This window comes from Equus caballus, chromosome 16, assembly GCF_041296265.1.
Source record: "Equus caballus isolate H_3958 breed thoroughbred chromosome 16, TB-T2T, whole genome shotgun sequence".
In the NCBI taxonomy this organism is placed as follows: Eukaryota; Metazoa; Chordata; class Mammalia; order Perissodactyla; family Equidae; genus Equus; species Equus caballus.
This window is the reverse complement of record NC_091699.1, coordinates 23,456,910-23,471,963: the sequence shown is the minus strand read 5'-3', so window position 1 is coordinate 23,471,963 and position 15,054 is coordinate 23,456,910. Positions and strand designations below refer to the sequence as shown.

General features: G+C 43.9%; 1 protein-coding gene across 10 annotated transcripts in view; it reads left to right on the top strand.

Annotated features, from left to right (window-relative positions):
* Positions 1–6,717: 6,717 nt before the first annotated feature.
* LRRN1 (leucine rich repeat neuronal 1) overlaps positions 6,718–15,054 on the top strand; it is a 38,565-nt gene continuing 30,228 nt past the window's right edge. Inside the window, exons 1-2 of one of the 10 annotated variants that reach the window (XM_005600416.4) lie at positions 7,142–7,663; positions 10,745–10,830. The gene's annotated coding sequence lies outside the window, so the exon portion shown is untranslated. Of the gene's footprint in view, positions 6,839–7,133; positions 7,664–7,712; positions 8,107–8,502; positions 8,747–10,744; positions 10,831–15,054 lie in introns of those variants that run through there. The other 9 variants (XM_070238564.1, XR_011427226.1, XM_005600419.4 and 6 more) reach the window with 9 other exon arrangements.

Below are 15,054 nucleotides of genomic sequence, written 5' to 3'. Positions count from 1 at the left end.
AAACGAAGTCACCTCTCGAAGTGTGAATATGGTACTGATGCCCGGTCTCTCTCTCCCTTTTGTTTTTTTGCATGCTTAGACTACTCCATGTTATGAGGTAACTCAGTTCTCTCACCCTTTTTTTCTCCTCCCATCACCTGTAACTCATGAAATTTCTGTGGACCCTTCTTTTTTAGAATGTGCTGGCCTTCATCTGGTGAGAAGACATCCTTTATACATCAAAACCACCCTATTTTTCTCTCATTGGTTCCAAATACTTTCAGTGGTACTGCTTGGCATGGACGTGATCATAAACACAAACATAGCCACTGGCATTAGATTCACCTGTCTGCATTCAATTATAAGAAGATCACTCAGATGATTCAGAATGTGCTTATGTTAATCTTTCAGATTATTGGAATTAGAAAAATAAATTTCTTATAGCAACCTAGTAGACTCTTGAGAGTATATCCACAAACTTCTTGGAGGCCTGAGGATCCCAGTTAAAGTTACACTAATATCAGGGAAAGATCCCTCATGTAAAAATCAGGAGAACTAGATTTTAGACTTAGCACTCCTATTAACCAGTGGGATGACCTTAGGTAAGGGTTTGAATCCACCCAATTTTCCCAGATGCTCTGAAATACATGGAAGTGTCAGTGTTCTTGCGACTTGACTTTGCTCATCTGTGAAATGAAGAGGTTGAGCCAGATTATCTCTAAGGTTCTTTTCAGCCCTCAAATCAAAAAGTACTCGCTGAATTGGATTGCAGTACAGCCTTGCTTCTAGCCACTAGCGTAAGCCACCATTATATATCACATCTCTCTCTGCAGCTTTTCTTTTTCCAAAGTTACAAAACTCAAAAACTAAGTCCCTTTTCTGAAAGACAGGGTGTTGCAGTGCCAGGTTTGGGCAGGGATAGACTCAAGGGTACAATGGGAATCAAATTTAAGGGGATAAGGATTACAACAGATGACTAGTCTAGTAGACAAGTACTTAGTTATCCATGAAAATGGAATACCGGCAATGTTTTACTCAGAAGAGACTGCTAACACTCAGAAAGTGTGAGCGTCTCTACTATAAAAATAAAATGAAGTGTAGCAAAATGCAGACAGACTTGACAAAGGAAGGTGTTCGACAAAACGGAGGGAAATTCTGTGAGTCCATGGTTTCTGCAGAATGTGTATAAACCAGCTGTGTCTACTTGACCTGCCAGACTTTCCTTTATAGCCTGGTAGGCCCCCAGGCCTATGTGGATATGAAATTTATGATAATAGGGGCACTGAATTCCATTGCAGTAGTCTCTAAGCATTTTCTTACGAGGAATGATTGTGAACTTCCTAAAAGTTTTATGGTTACTCAAAGAAAAAGGATGTTACTGAAAGGAAAAGGAGTATAAGCTGCTGACGGGGCAGCTGACGGTCTTCCTCTTCCAGCCTGAGGTCTCTGGGAACTTCAAGAAGGCAATGTGGTGATGGTTATCAGGCTAGTAATCATCCAAGAACAGTTTTAAGAGGAACTGAGAATTGGAAAGCCTGCCTAGCAGCTGTTTCATATATATTTTGTTTGCTCTAATGACAGCCTCTTAGTTGCTGTGTGACCCTGATCCAGTCATTTCCTCCCTCCTACCTCATCAGACTTGTTATGAGGACTAAGTAAGATGAGAACCAAGAGTAGGAGACATTGCTGTATTTCTAATGTATATTGCTTTACTTTTCAGATTGATTGCTAAATGTTGCAAAATTTCTCCCTCTACCTTTTAGGCACACACCTGGTCTACACTCCCCAGCTTCCCTTGCTGTTAACTGTAGCTACGTGTCTGAGTTCGTGGCAAAGGAATGTAGGGGGAGGCACATAAGGCATTTCTCAGTCGGGTCCATAAAATTTTCCCACGGGGTCCTTTCTTCACTCTCTCTTTCCCATCCTCTGTGTAAATGGAAGGACGTCTGCAGAAATAGGGAAGAACCAAAAGAGGGAAGCAGCCTGGGCTCTGAATGACCAGGTGGAGTCTATCCAGCCAGGAACACACTCTGTTACACTAGTGTGAAATAAACGTGTCTTATTTAAGGCACTGGGGTTCTCTGGTTTCTTTGTTCCAGCAGCTAGCATTATATTAACTAGTGTGTTACCACTTAGCGAATGCTTGCTACATGCTGGGCACATAGACATCTCTTTAATCCTCATGAACCCTATGATATAGATACTATTATAAACACAGAGAGTTTAAGTAACTGTTCAAATTCACACAGCTGTGTTGAGCTGGAATATAAAGCTCATGGCATAAATCAAGAACCATAACTCTTAACCATTATACTATACTTCCTCTCTCCATATAGGAAACATTACTAACCGTAGGATCTGACACAGAGTAAGTACCCGATTTATGGTAACTATTATTATACAGGCAAGAGGGAAATCAGAATGGAGAGCAAATAAAAGAAACTTGATTTTAAAACTCTCTTATCAACTAAAATCTTTACAATATAAAAGCAAAAAACCTAAATAACTGTTTATTTTTTAGTAAAGTCTGACTGTGTAAAGGTAAGTAGTAATAAAAAAAAAGTAGAAAAAGTTGAATATGTTAAATTGGTAATCCAAACTGTAGTTTATGTATCTATAGTTCAATAACCAAAATGGGCATTTCTAATAAGTATGTTTATTATAATATATGCTATAGCAAATAATTGTAAAGCCCTTAGATCTCACCAACAGAAGACTGGTGGAATTATACAGGCATTAAGCATTATAGTTTCAAAAATTGTTTAATGATACAAAGAAAATGCTCATGATATAATGTGTTCCAGCCACATAAAGACATTCATTTATTAATTGATTCAATTCATCCACTCAAAAAATGTTTACTGAGTACCTATTACATGCTAGGGGCTGGGCTTCGAGCTGGCCATCTGGTCTTCTCCTTCAAACGGTATATAGTCTCATTTTTTTAGTGCTGGCTTTGTCAATAGACTAGCAGAGTCCTTTTCTAGGGCTTGGTTTCCTTATCTATAAAATAAAGAGTTTGTATTAGATTATTGTCAAGGGCTCAGCAGCAATTAAGTTCTACAAGCAGAAGCAGGATTCTCAACCCAGTCACACACAAAGACATTTTCTGGTGTATCTGCAAGGGTATAACTCAACTAAAATTGCAACAGTACCATAAACTTACTCACGTGAATTCCATCTAGAATAACAAACCATCTTGGTTTGCCTGGGACTGAAGGGTTTCCTGAGATGTGAGACTTTTAGAACTAAAACTCAGAGAGCCCCAGATAAACTGAGATGGTTGGTCACCTTAGTTCCATGTCAAATGATTAGACTTAAACGATAAAATTAATTTTAATCATATAAACCTCAACGAATACCTTTTTTGTGTTGAAATGATTTTGTATGCAGTACAAAACTGGAAGAACAGGAACTATGTATATGTAGCAAACCCTCCCAATTGTCCAAAATTTTTAAAGAAAACGCATTTGGCGGGAAACTTGACAACGGTCACAGCAGTCACACAATTATGAGTTGCGCAGTCACCATCAGCTTGGTGGTGGTTGTTTTAAAACTATAATATTAATTCAAAGACTGAAAGGACACTGACTACCAGCACTGTATTAATACTTCAGTTAGACAGAGACATATTTTCAACTTTCAAAAACTGTGGTTTTAAATGGCATCTTATAATTTTGTTCTCAAAATACAGATGTTCTTTTAAAGATTATCCTAATACGATCACCCTTTAAAGTTTCATTGCTCTTTCCTTCCCTCATTTACCACATAGATCAGTACAATTAGGCTAATACCAATTATAATGTTTCTTCAAACCGAAGCTAAGGAACCTCAAGGGGATGGTGGGGCAATCCAGAGGGATTTGTGGTGCCTCAACACAGCCAGCTCCAGAGGCAAGGACTCCTCCTTACATTGACAGTAAGACCTGGCCCTCTTGGGAACGCTTGGGCTCTTTTATCCATTTCCATTCTCTTCCAAAGCCTCCAAGGTCTTCTACAATGACTTAAATGAATAAATATTAAGACAAAGTCTTTTTATGCTCATAAATTCAGGACCCCAGGACTGGGTGAGCTCACTAAGAGTAATTCAGGTAGATGTAAAGATTCTAAGAAAGAAACAACTGAGTTGAGTTTAGTTATGCTGGTCCACTGGGAGTTTCCTCTTTTTTTTTTTTTTTTTTTGTTTTGCAGGTGGAGATTCTCCCTAAGCTAACATCAGTTGCCAATCTTCCTCCTTTTTTTTTCTTCCTTTTTCCCTTACAAAGCCCCAGTACATAGTTGTGTACAGTTTTTTTTTTTTTCTTTTTTAAGGCTTGGCACCTGGGCTAACAACTGTTGCTAATCTTTTTTTTTTTTTTTTCTGCTTTATCTCCCCAAACCCCCACTGTACACAGTTGTATATCCTAGTTGCATGTCCTTCTAGTTGTGGGATGTGGGATGCCGTCTCAATGTGGCCTGACAAGTGGTGCCATGTCCGCGCCCGGGATTTGAACCCTGGGCCGCCGCAGCGGAGTGCGCGAACTTAACCACTCAGCCACAGAGCTGGCCCCCAGTTTTAAATTTTTCTATGTGAGCCACCACCACAACATGGCTACTGACAGACAAGTGGTGTGGTTCCAAGCCAGGAACCGAACCCGGGCTGCAGAAGCAAGCATGCCGAACTTTAACTGCTAGGCCATCAGGGCTGGCTCAGGAGTTTCCTCTTCCTTCATCCCAATGACAAGGGGCTTTTAAGTGTCAGTTGGTAAAATAATCCTGAAACCCTTTCACAGAGTTACAAAACAGCAGTTCCTAAAATTTGGATGAATTAACCATTTAGGGAATTCATTAATTTTCCACCAACTACCAAATTTCAGACTCCTTTGTAAACGCTACGCCCACATTTGTCCTTTTCTCTCCCACACCAATCTTTCCTACACACACCCCCCCCAAGTCCTCTCCCCATCTCTGACATATACATTTCTTCCTAATGATAATATCCTTCTGTTTAGAGCCAAATAAATGCTGTGATCAAGTAGAAATGGGCAGAGCTTCCTTTCTCATTCTTGCCTTGGGGAAGAGGGAAATTAGTTTAAATAAATGATTTGCTGATCTAAAAAGAAATAAATTAAACAGTGGGGAGATGGTCTGTTGCTCTCATTGGACCTGCTGGTGTCTTTAAGATATCCTGGCACTTGTGTCAATTCTTTCAAATAATCATTCTGCCTGTCTGACCTGATGTCTTGCTTAATCTTCACTACCTGGCCAGTAATGCATAGTGCTTACATTTGTTGTATGCTTCTATGTACCAAGAACTGCTACATGCTTACTCTTACTTAGCCAGCATGACCTTTTGGGATGGGTACTGTTATTAACCCCACTTTATAGCCAAGGAAAGTAAGACTTAAAGAAGGAAAGTGACTTGCCCAGAGAGACATAGCTCATCAATCGCAGCGCTGAGATTTAAAGCAGTGTTGGCCTGGTTTCAAAGCTTATACACTCAGGCTTGACTTGGTTTCTTCTTAGCTGGGCTTCATACCAGCCTCATGAAGTCTCTTCCAAAACTTGGAGGCTGTTAAAGATCTTGCCTCCCAGAAAGAGTAACTCCCCACCAGTACTAATGGCTACAACTGGCCCCCAAGATCTACCTCCGTAAAGCTCCACTCTGCAGGGTACAGCATCATCACCCTTTCACTCTCAGAGAGACAGGCCAGAAAACCCAAAGGAGACTCCTAAGAAACTGTGTTCTCTCTTTCCCCGATCATTCAAATTCTATATTTCCACCAGAGGCTCACCTTTTTTCAGACAAACTCCAAGCTACACATAATCAGCATGAGAAAGGGTGAAAGAGGCAAAAGTACGACTTTTGGGAAAGGTTCTAGACTCGACTTGCTTTGAAAGTTCTTCAACCTTATTCATTTATAGGCACCCCCCCACCTTTTGAACACTAGTTGCAATGAGTCTTTTTGTATAGCTGTCCTTTTACTCTTCATTCTACCTTCTACTCTGAATCCTAATATCTTCATTCTCTAGAACCTTCTAAGGCAAGTAAGTAGATCACCTACTGCTATCTACGTGACAGTGTCAGGATAGTTACCAAGTAGGAGCATCAAACATTTATCAGACATCTATGAAATACACCAAGAAGTGCTATACAGATCAGATAAAAAGATAAAAGATTATTGTTATTAAATTCAGACTATGTCTTCAAGGAATTCAAACGTTGATTCTGTAATATTATGTCCTTCCAAATTCCCCAGAAGCTCTCAGCTTGGACATCATGAGGAAATGTCACTACGTTTTCTTGCTCAAAGTCGTTCAGTACTGAGGGGTTAATAATGCCCTAGCTTAAAGCAGATGCTCCAGCACAGGTACCAGGGTCTTCTCCTGAGCCTGGCTCTAAGCCCGCCACTCGGAAGCTGAGGCTCAGATTCATGTGCAGTTTCCAAAGACCCCTTTTCACCCCTTGCTCTGACACCTCCCACTTCGGACTACATTCTCAATCCTCCACTTATTTGAACACAACTTTCACACCTAACAAATCAGAAAGCTGTAATTGCAAAGTTTCAGAAACGTTTTCCGAAAGCCTTCCTAAATTGGAAGTGGCTTCGCCATTCATTTAAGCGTCTGAATACCACTTCCCGCGGCGAGGGCGCGGACCAGTTCCCCAGCCACGCGTGTACGCACACCCAGGCGTGCACATACAGCCCAAGGGATCGCCAGGCATTTCAAGACGAAAGGTCAGATTCCATACTGAAACTTGGCGCTCTCTCGGGTTGAATTTTGTCTGCTTCTCAAGCCCTGAGCCCAAGTTCCACACTGCGGAGAGATCTGGCCCCATTGTGCCCAGCTGACCTCCCAGCACCGGCATTGTTTTTTCGGTATGTCTTTTGCTAAGAAACGGCAGTGTGCTTTGCCTCCCTAACCCAGCCGCAGCCTGTCGTCCCCCAGACAAAAAGCGGCGGCCCGCTGCTCCCTGCAGCGGCCGCGGCGACGGCGCAGGACGGCGGGGCCACCCGAGACCCGCGGCGCTGCGCCTTTGTTGGGCGGGCTACAGATGGTGCCCCAGCACGGGGCTGAGCCGGGGGCGGCGTGGGGGGCGGGAGGCCGGGAGGGGAGGCCGGGAAGGGGGTCGGGCGGGAGGGGAGGAGACCGCAGAGCAGCCAATCGGCGCGCAGCCCATCAGCTGACCGCTTTTGCTTACACCAGGTGCACGCCGGCTGCGGGGAGCACAAAGCCGGGCAGACCGAGGGCGCCGGCAGCGAGCCGGGGAGCTAGGCGAGGCCCGCGCGCCCGCGCCTGCAGCGCCCTTCGGGCGAGGAGAGGAGCCGGCGGCGTCAGCCCGGGCGGTGGCATCCGCGCGGTGGCATCCCTAGGCGCCCCAAGCGCCTTCCTCGGGACCTGGCTGCTCGCTGTCCTTCCCCCTGCACCCCACTTCTCCTACCCTCTTGCCCAGCCCTGCCTGCCTCTGCCCGGCCCCCGAGAGCCGGATTGAGCCCAGGCCCGCCCAGCAGCTGTTGCTCGTGTGTCGCTGCCTTGCCTCCTGTCTTGGTGCTCTGCCGGGGGCCCCCAAAGAGCCAGTGAGCGCTGCGGGTTCGGAGGGAGGCGCCGCTCAGCCGGTGCTCCTCCTCCTCCTCTTCCTCCTGCTGCCGCCACTGGTGCCCAGTCCGTGCGCACCCCGACACCCCCGCCAGCCGGGCCTCGGGGTAAGTGCTCTCGCCCAGCCGGGAGGCGGCGGGAGATGTGGGCGGCAGCAAGGGGAAGTCGAGGCAAACTTGGTGGCGCGGCGGACCGAGAGGGTCTGGGGAATCGCAGGATAAGATCGCGGGCCTTAAGAGGACGAGGGGGCGCGGCTCACGGAGCTGGGGAAAATGACGAAGTCGGAGAAACGGGAATCTAGTAACACCCCCTCCCCCCCCAAATGACGGGTAGGGGAGAGCGATAGTTCGGAAGGAAGGCCAGACAGAAATGGGCAAAAGGCAGTGACAGGAGGCGAGCCCACTGGATTTCAGGGAACGACGCAGGGGTGGGTGATGCCCGGGAATCCGGAGGAAGGAGGGCTGCTGGGATGTGAACTGGGGAAGGCAGCTCGGGCCAGAGAAGAGCGCGGAAAGGGGACCCGAGGAGTTGGAAAGACGACCAAGAAAAGGTAAAGGAAGGTGGCAGCTTGTGGGAAGAGAAAAGAGGAAGGACGTCTTGGCGGTGGCCTTGTCGGCGAAGAAGGGGGCAAGGGGCGTAATTCACAAAGCACCGAGTGTGTTGAGGTCAGAGCATTCTGAAGAATCTGCTCAACTGTTGGGCGGTCTAAGTGGGGAAAAGACCTCACCCTACACATTTTGAGCCCAGAAGAGGTGGCAGCCTCAGGAGGCTTGCCAGAGATGGTAAAATGTCAGGGAAGCCTCGGTCCGCTCCAGGAACGCAGCCGGTGCTGGGTTCCCCGCGCGGTCGGGGTCGGTAGCGAGGAAAGTTTGCCAGCGAGTGTCTTTTGTGCCGCGTGCAGAGGGGTGTGGGCAGCCGCCGACTCGGCGCTTCCCAGGGCCCAGCCGCGACCGCCTCCCGCGGAGGGAGTCTCTGCTGGCTGGCTGGGGTGAGGTGGAAAGATCCAGCAGCGGGAGGGGTGCCGCGCACTCGGGACAGATGGGAAAACCCGTCCCGGGACGCTGGCGAGGGAGTCGGCGTGGATACGCGGACTGGGAGATTCGGCGGTTGTACCTGCTTTGCGAGAGGGGGTCCTTGCCTGCTGGGTTCACCACTGTAGCCCCAGCGCCAAGAAGAGTGCCTGGTACTGGGTGAGTGAATGCCCGAGGTGCGAATGGTTTTGAGGCATCTGAACCCCACAGGCAAAGGCCAAGAGTCCAGGAAAATGGACCCTTCTCTCAATCTCATGCCACCATTAGCATTCTCATTCTCAGATCTAGATAATAAAGGAAAAGTGAGATTCTGTGTGAGAACAGATATTGCTGACTTGGGCTTTTGCTTGTAGGATTTTCTAAAAGACAATATGTTGTTTTCTTTTGCAATTTGCTGTGCCACGACGGTCTAAATAATTAATATTACTTGAATATGCTTATTACTTCATTTTTCCGAGGTAGGACTAGAGGAGTGGAAAGTTCAGGAAGGTACTTTGATCACTGTTAAGTCTGGAGTAAAAGTGGTGTTGTTGGCTCCCGGGCCATGTGTGTCCCGAAGTCTCTGATTTGCATGCAAATGTGAGCGAATCCTGGCAGATGTCTGGCCTCATCCATTCACATGAAGGAATTTGAAAAGACAAGGAGTCTTTAGTTAACAATAGACCTTAAGAAAATGGAATAAAGGCACAGTGTGAGTTTTTCTGTTTGGAAATTCCATGTCTTGCTGATACCTTTATTCAAGAGCCAAATTCTCTGAGTGCTATTGTATAGAAAGCTCCAAGTACTGCTTGCTCTTTACCTGGCTGTGTGTTTTTGTGCAACACTGATGCTGGACGTTCTGAGCTAGTGAGGAAAATGTTTATCTGAAGCAGACAGTAACTTTAATCCACTTCTGGTCATTGAAGTGATTTCTGGAATTGACCCCTCAACTTTTAGAGTTTCTTTTCTGCTTCCTTTAGTAATTCCACCTCCTGCTCACATTTGCTCTCCACCCTCAGAGATGTACAATGTAGGAGAAGATAGTTGTAGTTGACCGACATGAAGATCTCACTCGAATGTTCACTGTCCAGTCAAAATTATTTTAGTTGTTAAGGCACCAAACTTGTAGAAGTGGAGGTGATGAAATCGTCATGTTCTCAGTCACCTGAGGGGTTTTCGGGTCTCAGGACAGAACAATGAATGGGGACGCCGTCATGCAATAGACTCCAAAACAGGGAAATTTCAGCCTTGTCTAACATTAGCTTTAGACAACAGCACTGCTCACCTCCTGGCGCTGTGCGACGACTGAACAAAAGGCGGGTGGTGTGGCCGCACGTGAGCCCTGGGATTATACCTACTGACAAGCCAGCCCAGTGGCCTCTTCTTTTGTCAGCCTCAGACACTGCTCAAGGGAAAAAGAACCTATTCACTGAGCAGCATTTGCCCCTATATTCTATATATTCACTGAAAGGGGCATTAAAATACAACCGAAAAAAGAAAAAGACAACATTGTTTTGAGAACTCAGTTTTGGGGGAGGAGGGATGGGCAACAGATGTTAGTCTGCTATTTTACTTGTTTCCTTAAGTTATTTTTGCTGGTTCAGTGACTTTTACACATAAGGCAGTATTTTCCCAGGAGCGGAAAAATGAATTGAGTCAAATTTAAGTAAGAGAATTTTATAGCCAAGATTACATTTTCTGTCTTAGAGCTATCTAGAAATCAGAAAGTAACAAATCATTATAATAAACTCTTCTGTGACTTAACCCTGGGATTCTGTCTTCATTATGGACCTGAGGGCTAACTATAAAATACAGTTGACATTTCTAAACTAGGCTATAAACCATTTTATTGTCAAGTTATCATCTAGGTTTTTTTTAAATAAACCTGGTAACTTTAAAATGGCCAAAGCCTCACCTTTGTGAGAACTTCTCTTTGGCTACTGTCCTGCCTGTGTGAAATCTTTATTCTGCAAGTCTAATGAAAGGGAAGATTAGAGTTCATTCGTTGGTAAATAAAAGTAATAAAGCACTTAGCAAAGGATCACTGTGCTAAATAAAATCTTAGACCAGATCCAGCTGCAGACTCCGCTTCTGAATAACACAGGTAGCTCTGGGTAGTGTCTGGAATGCCCCAAAAAGCAAGGGAAAACTCAACCATTGATCTCTCTCTGGTTTTAGACCCTGCTAAGGCTAGCTTCTTGACCTGAACTGCTGGAACAAGTACCACATATTCTAAAGCAGTGACACTCATGGGAACAAACTCGGTAGGTACTGAAGAAAGGCTGCCTCTACAGAGTTGTATTGTTACTTCCCAAGTCAGTTGGGTATGACTATAAATAATCAGAATGGTGGGCTTTTTATGCCACCATAAATAAGCCATAAGCCATAAATAAAATATGGTAAATTATAGGACCTAGATGGCATTTTTTACTAGACTTTCTGAACGCTTTCTTACAATTTATTTTTGTTATAAAATAATAGTTCTTTGAATGATTTCCTTGAGCACTAATGTAAGGTTGCTCAAATATTGTATTTAATTTTTCAAAATTATTATGCTGAGCATTTATTTTCGGCTAAGCCAATCTGGAGATACAGCAGATTCCATTTTAGAATCATATTTTGGTTTCTGGGAGCAATGGAATTATCTTTAACTCATGAATAGAGCTTTGATTAATATTTTATTCAAGATGAAATTATAATTATATAGATGAAGTCAGGAAAACATGTATTCTCTCTTGTTTTGGCTCAAAGTGCAGAATAGAGACAAAAGTTAAACCCTATCTGTAAAAAAAAAAGGGAACCATTCACTTTTATAAGTCTTCTTAAATGAATTTTGTTTTATAAGTTTTCTTGTTTTCGCATATTACCATTCCCTACTTTATGGATATGTTACAGAGTGTAGCCTCTGAGTCTTGAAACATAGGCAAGTGCTTAATAAATGGTTTGTTGACATTGCAACTACAATACGTGATAAAATAATATAGAATATATTTACAGACTTTATGGCCACCCTATAGAACTGTGAAGCATATTACTCAATAATTAGAACATATACCTTTTTATGTTACAATAATTTTTTTTAGAGAAACAATATGCAGGCTTACATATTGTTATATTTTTTACTTTTTGACTATTCTTTCAAAAGGTCTAGAAAGGAAGGATGTTATTAGCAAGTTTATCAGTTATTTGATTGGTAAGCAAGCTATTTTCTAGTCATGGCAAGGTGATCTTGGATCAGTTTCTTAACCCCACTAACCCTCAGTTTCCTCATTTATAACATGACAGGTTGGGCAAATAGGGCTGGAAGGACTGACTGCCACAGTCAGTGAGAGTGCTAAAAGATTTGTAGAGGCTGTGCCTCCACTAGCACAACTAACAAACATTGAACTTGGATGGAGTCATTATACTTAATACACTGAGAATCATCCCTGAGATGCAAAGAAACGAGGTTTAAACTTGCAGTGATACACACTGAAGGTCCGTCAACTCTGACTTGGGAGGACCCTCCAAAGATGCTGTTGTATTTACTTTTGACATTTAATTTTGAAAGCTGTGGAGTGAAAACTGCTTTTACGGTGGCTTATTGCCTTCCATTTACACTCTTTATCGCACAGGGGTTGGAATGTTATTTGAAAGCTCTGATTAATATAAATGAGTCGCAATTTTCTGACCCCAGCCGTCCTAGCTCACATCTATTATCCCACTGGCGGACATGTGGACTCCACAGCTGTCCCCTCATTTGTGTATGAAACAGACACACTGGTGGCATTTTTTGGTTACCATAGTTACATTAACAATATACATGTGGCACGACATCCTTCCACATGAAAGGCTTTTGTGGCAGATATTTTGTAGACCTGGGACTAAAGGACAACTACTTAAAGTTTGGGGAATACGTAAATTAATCTGCCGTGTTTCATGGAGCCACCATTTCAATTATGGGAGGAGAGCCATCCTAGAGTGGTATCCAGCAAAAGCAATTGCAAGTCTCTGGCTAACAAAGATTTCTAAGGGAGGCATTTCCAACAATGTCTAACCTCTACAGGAGGGTGTCTATTAAATATTCATTTCAAAATATTTGCTCCTCCTGTTTATGACTGCCTTTTGTGAGATAATGTATTAGCATAGTCATTTTCAATTCATACAGGAAAACTGGACAGCATCAGTATAAGCATCCATCTCAGTAAGACCGAGGAGACAAAAAATCAGTTTGCACTATTAAGCAGTAAGCACAAAGAGAGAATCTTCATTTAGGAAAACTAAAAAAGCTTTACCAAGAAAGAAAGGTTGCTTAATTGGTTTCATGCCTATAATTTTCCCCTCTAGAAAAAATGTTAGCATGGCAATAAAGAATATCATTAACCTGCATTGTTATTTCACAATAGTAATAAGTCTTAATTTGCATCCATAATAATCACTGTAATCAAGTATTGTACAGGGAGTCAGGAAGGCGCAGGCTCATTTCCCAGCTCTGACATTAATGACTCAATGTGACATTCTAGATGTCCTGCAACCCTCCTGGTGCTTTGTGTCCCTATCTGAGTTGTGTTTTCAAGGATCCAGGAGTGCTGGTAGATGTTTCTAGCATTACTGCTGTAAAGAATTTGATTTCTGCCCCAAAGGCCATGATTAAATGGAGAGCTGAAGGTCTAGGGGACACGGCCACCGTGCTCTTTTTGGCGAGGTGATTCTTCTGCTTCCTAATCCCACAGCTGAGAATTTTTTTTTTTTTACTATAATTGCTTCTTGACCTTTTGGCTAAGATCAAGTGTAGAAATTATTTTTATCATTTTAAACATTTCTCCCTCTAATATGACAATTCCCCACCACCACACCTGGTCCTTCTTGAGGGAAAGAATTTTGCCTGGGATACAGGAAGCTGCTAATGATCGTGGAACACTTGTCCACCCATAGAGATACATTGAGTGCCAGCTGTGTGCCAGGCATTATAGGACGTACTGAAAACAAAAGAAATTAGCTTGATTTTTCTGCAGCTTATACATTGAATCCATCATAAGCATTTTGTTTCCATCAGTCATGTATTCTACAAATGTTTCTTGAGTGCGTGGTATGAAAAAGGCACTCTGCTAGATCTAGCATGGAGGTTTTCAACCAGGGGTGATTTTTGCCTGACAAGGGGGCTTTTGGCAATGTTTGGAGACATTTTTTGTCAGTTATCATCACAACTGAGGACAGGGGTTGCTACTGGCAGCTAGTGGGTAGAAGCCAGGGATGATGCTAAACATCCTAAAATGCACAGGACAGTGCCCAGAACAGAGAATTATCTGGTCCACATTGTCAATACTGCCAAGGTTGAGAAACCCTCCTCTAGCAGACATTGGCTCTGCCTTCACTGAGTTTAGTAAGGGTTACAGAAAGGAGACTGACAAGTGCAGTGAAGTGTGCTGTGATGGCGAAAGTGTGAGCTACAGAAGTGCAGAAGGAGTCTTCATTCAGATTTTGGCTGCCAGGAAAGGTTTTAAGAAACATACTGGTTAATACACAGAACAGGCTATCACCTGGAACACAAGTGTTCAGCAGGAAACAATTTTGAGGGTTTTATTTTCCTTTTTCTCCCAAAGTCCCCCGGTACATAGTTGTGTATTTTTAGTTGTGGATCCTTCAAGCTGTGGCATGTGGGACGCCGCCTCAGCATGGACTGATGAGTGGCACCATGTCTGCGCCCAGGATCCGAACCGGCGAAACCTCAGGCCGCCGAAGCAGAGCGCGTGAACTTAGCCACTCGGCCACGGGGCCAGCTCCTGCAGGAAACAATTTTAGATCTAATCTCATTGAACACAAGTGAGTTGGTTGGTTGGTTGAGAGAGGGTAGACTCCTTAAGTTTGTCGAGAACTCCAAGGTGAAAATGGACTTGTTAATTTTTTGTAGGACTCAGTCAGTATTCGGAGTATTGTGAGTAGGCAGGAGACTGGAAACAGAATGAAAGTCAGTAGTAAGAAACATAGGACTGTGCAAGCGGCAGAAAGAGAAGATGGGGCTGAATTGCCAAAGCCTCATGTTTTAAAACTTCAAATTTTGCAGAGTCCTTAGTTGACCTGTAACGTTCTGAGACACCAAGGATTATTCCTTCTCCCTTTTTTCAATAACTAAGGGATCAGAGCCATGGAGAGGTTCAGTGTGACCTTGGACAAGTCTCTTAATACAGCGAAGGTTTAGCTGTAAAACTAGAGGGGTTGCAAAGCTTCTCTTCCTGGAGCAAGTTGAATTTGTCGAAGGTCAGGTGTCCAGGGAAAGACCAAAGCTGGGGTAAGCCCCAAGGCTCCCTGCCTCTCTCAGACCCAGTGCCTTTCCCACTCACACAGAGCCTGCTTCCTGGGCCGTGGAGTCAGAACAGTGACTCAGCATTCTAGCTCTTGGCTTAACAAAGAGAGCGAGGACCTAGGATGCGTCAATTAAAATGTATCATGCAAGAAAACTTAACTTGGGTTTCCCAGTCACCTAAGGACTAATCAGACTTTCTCTCTAG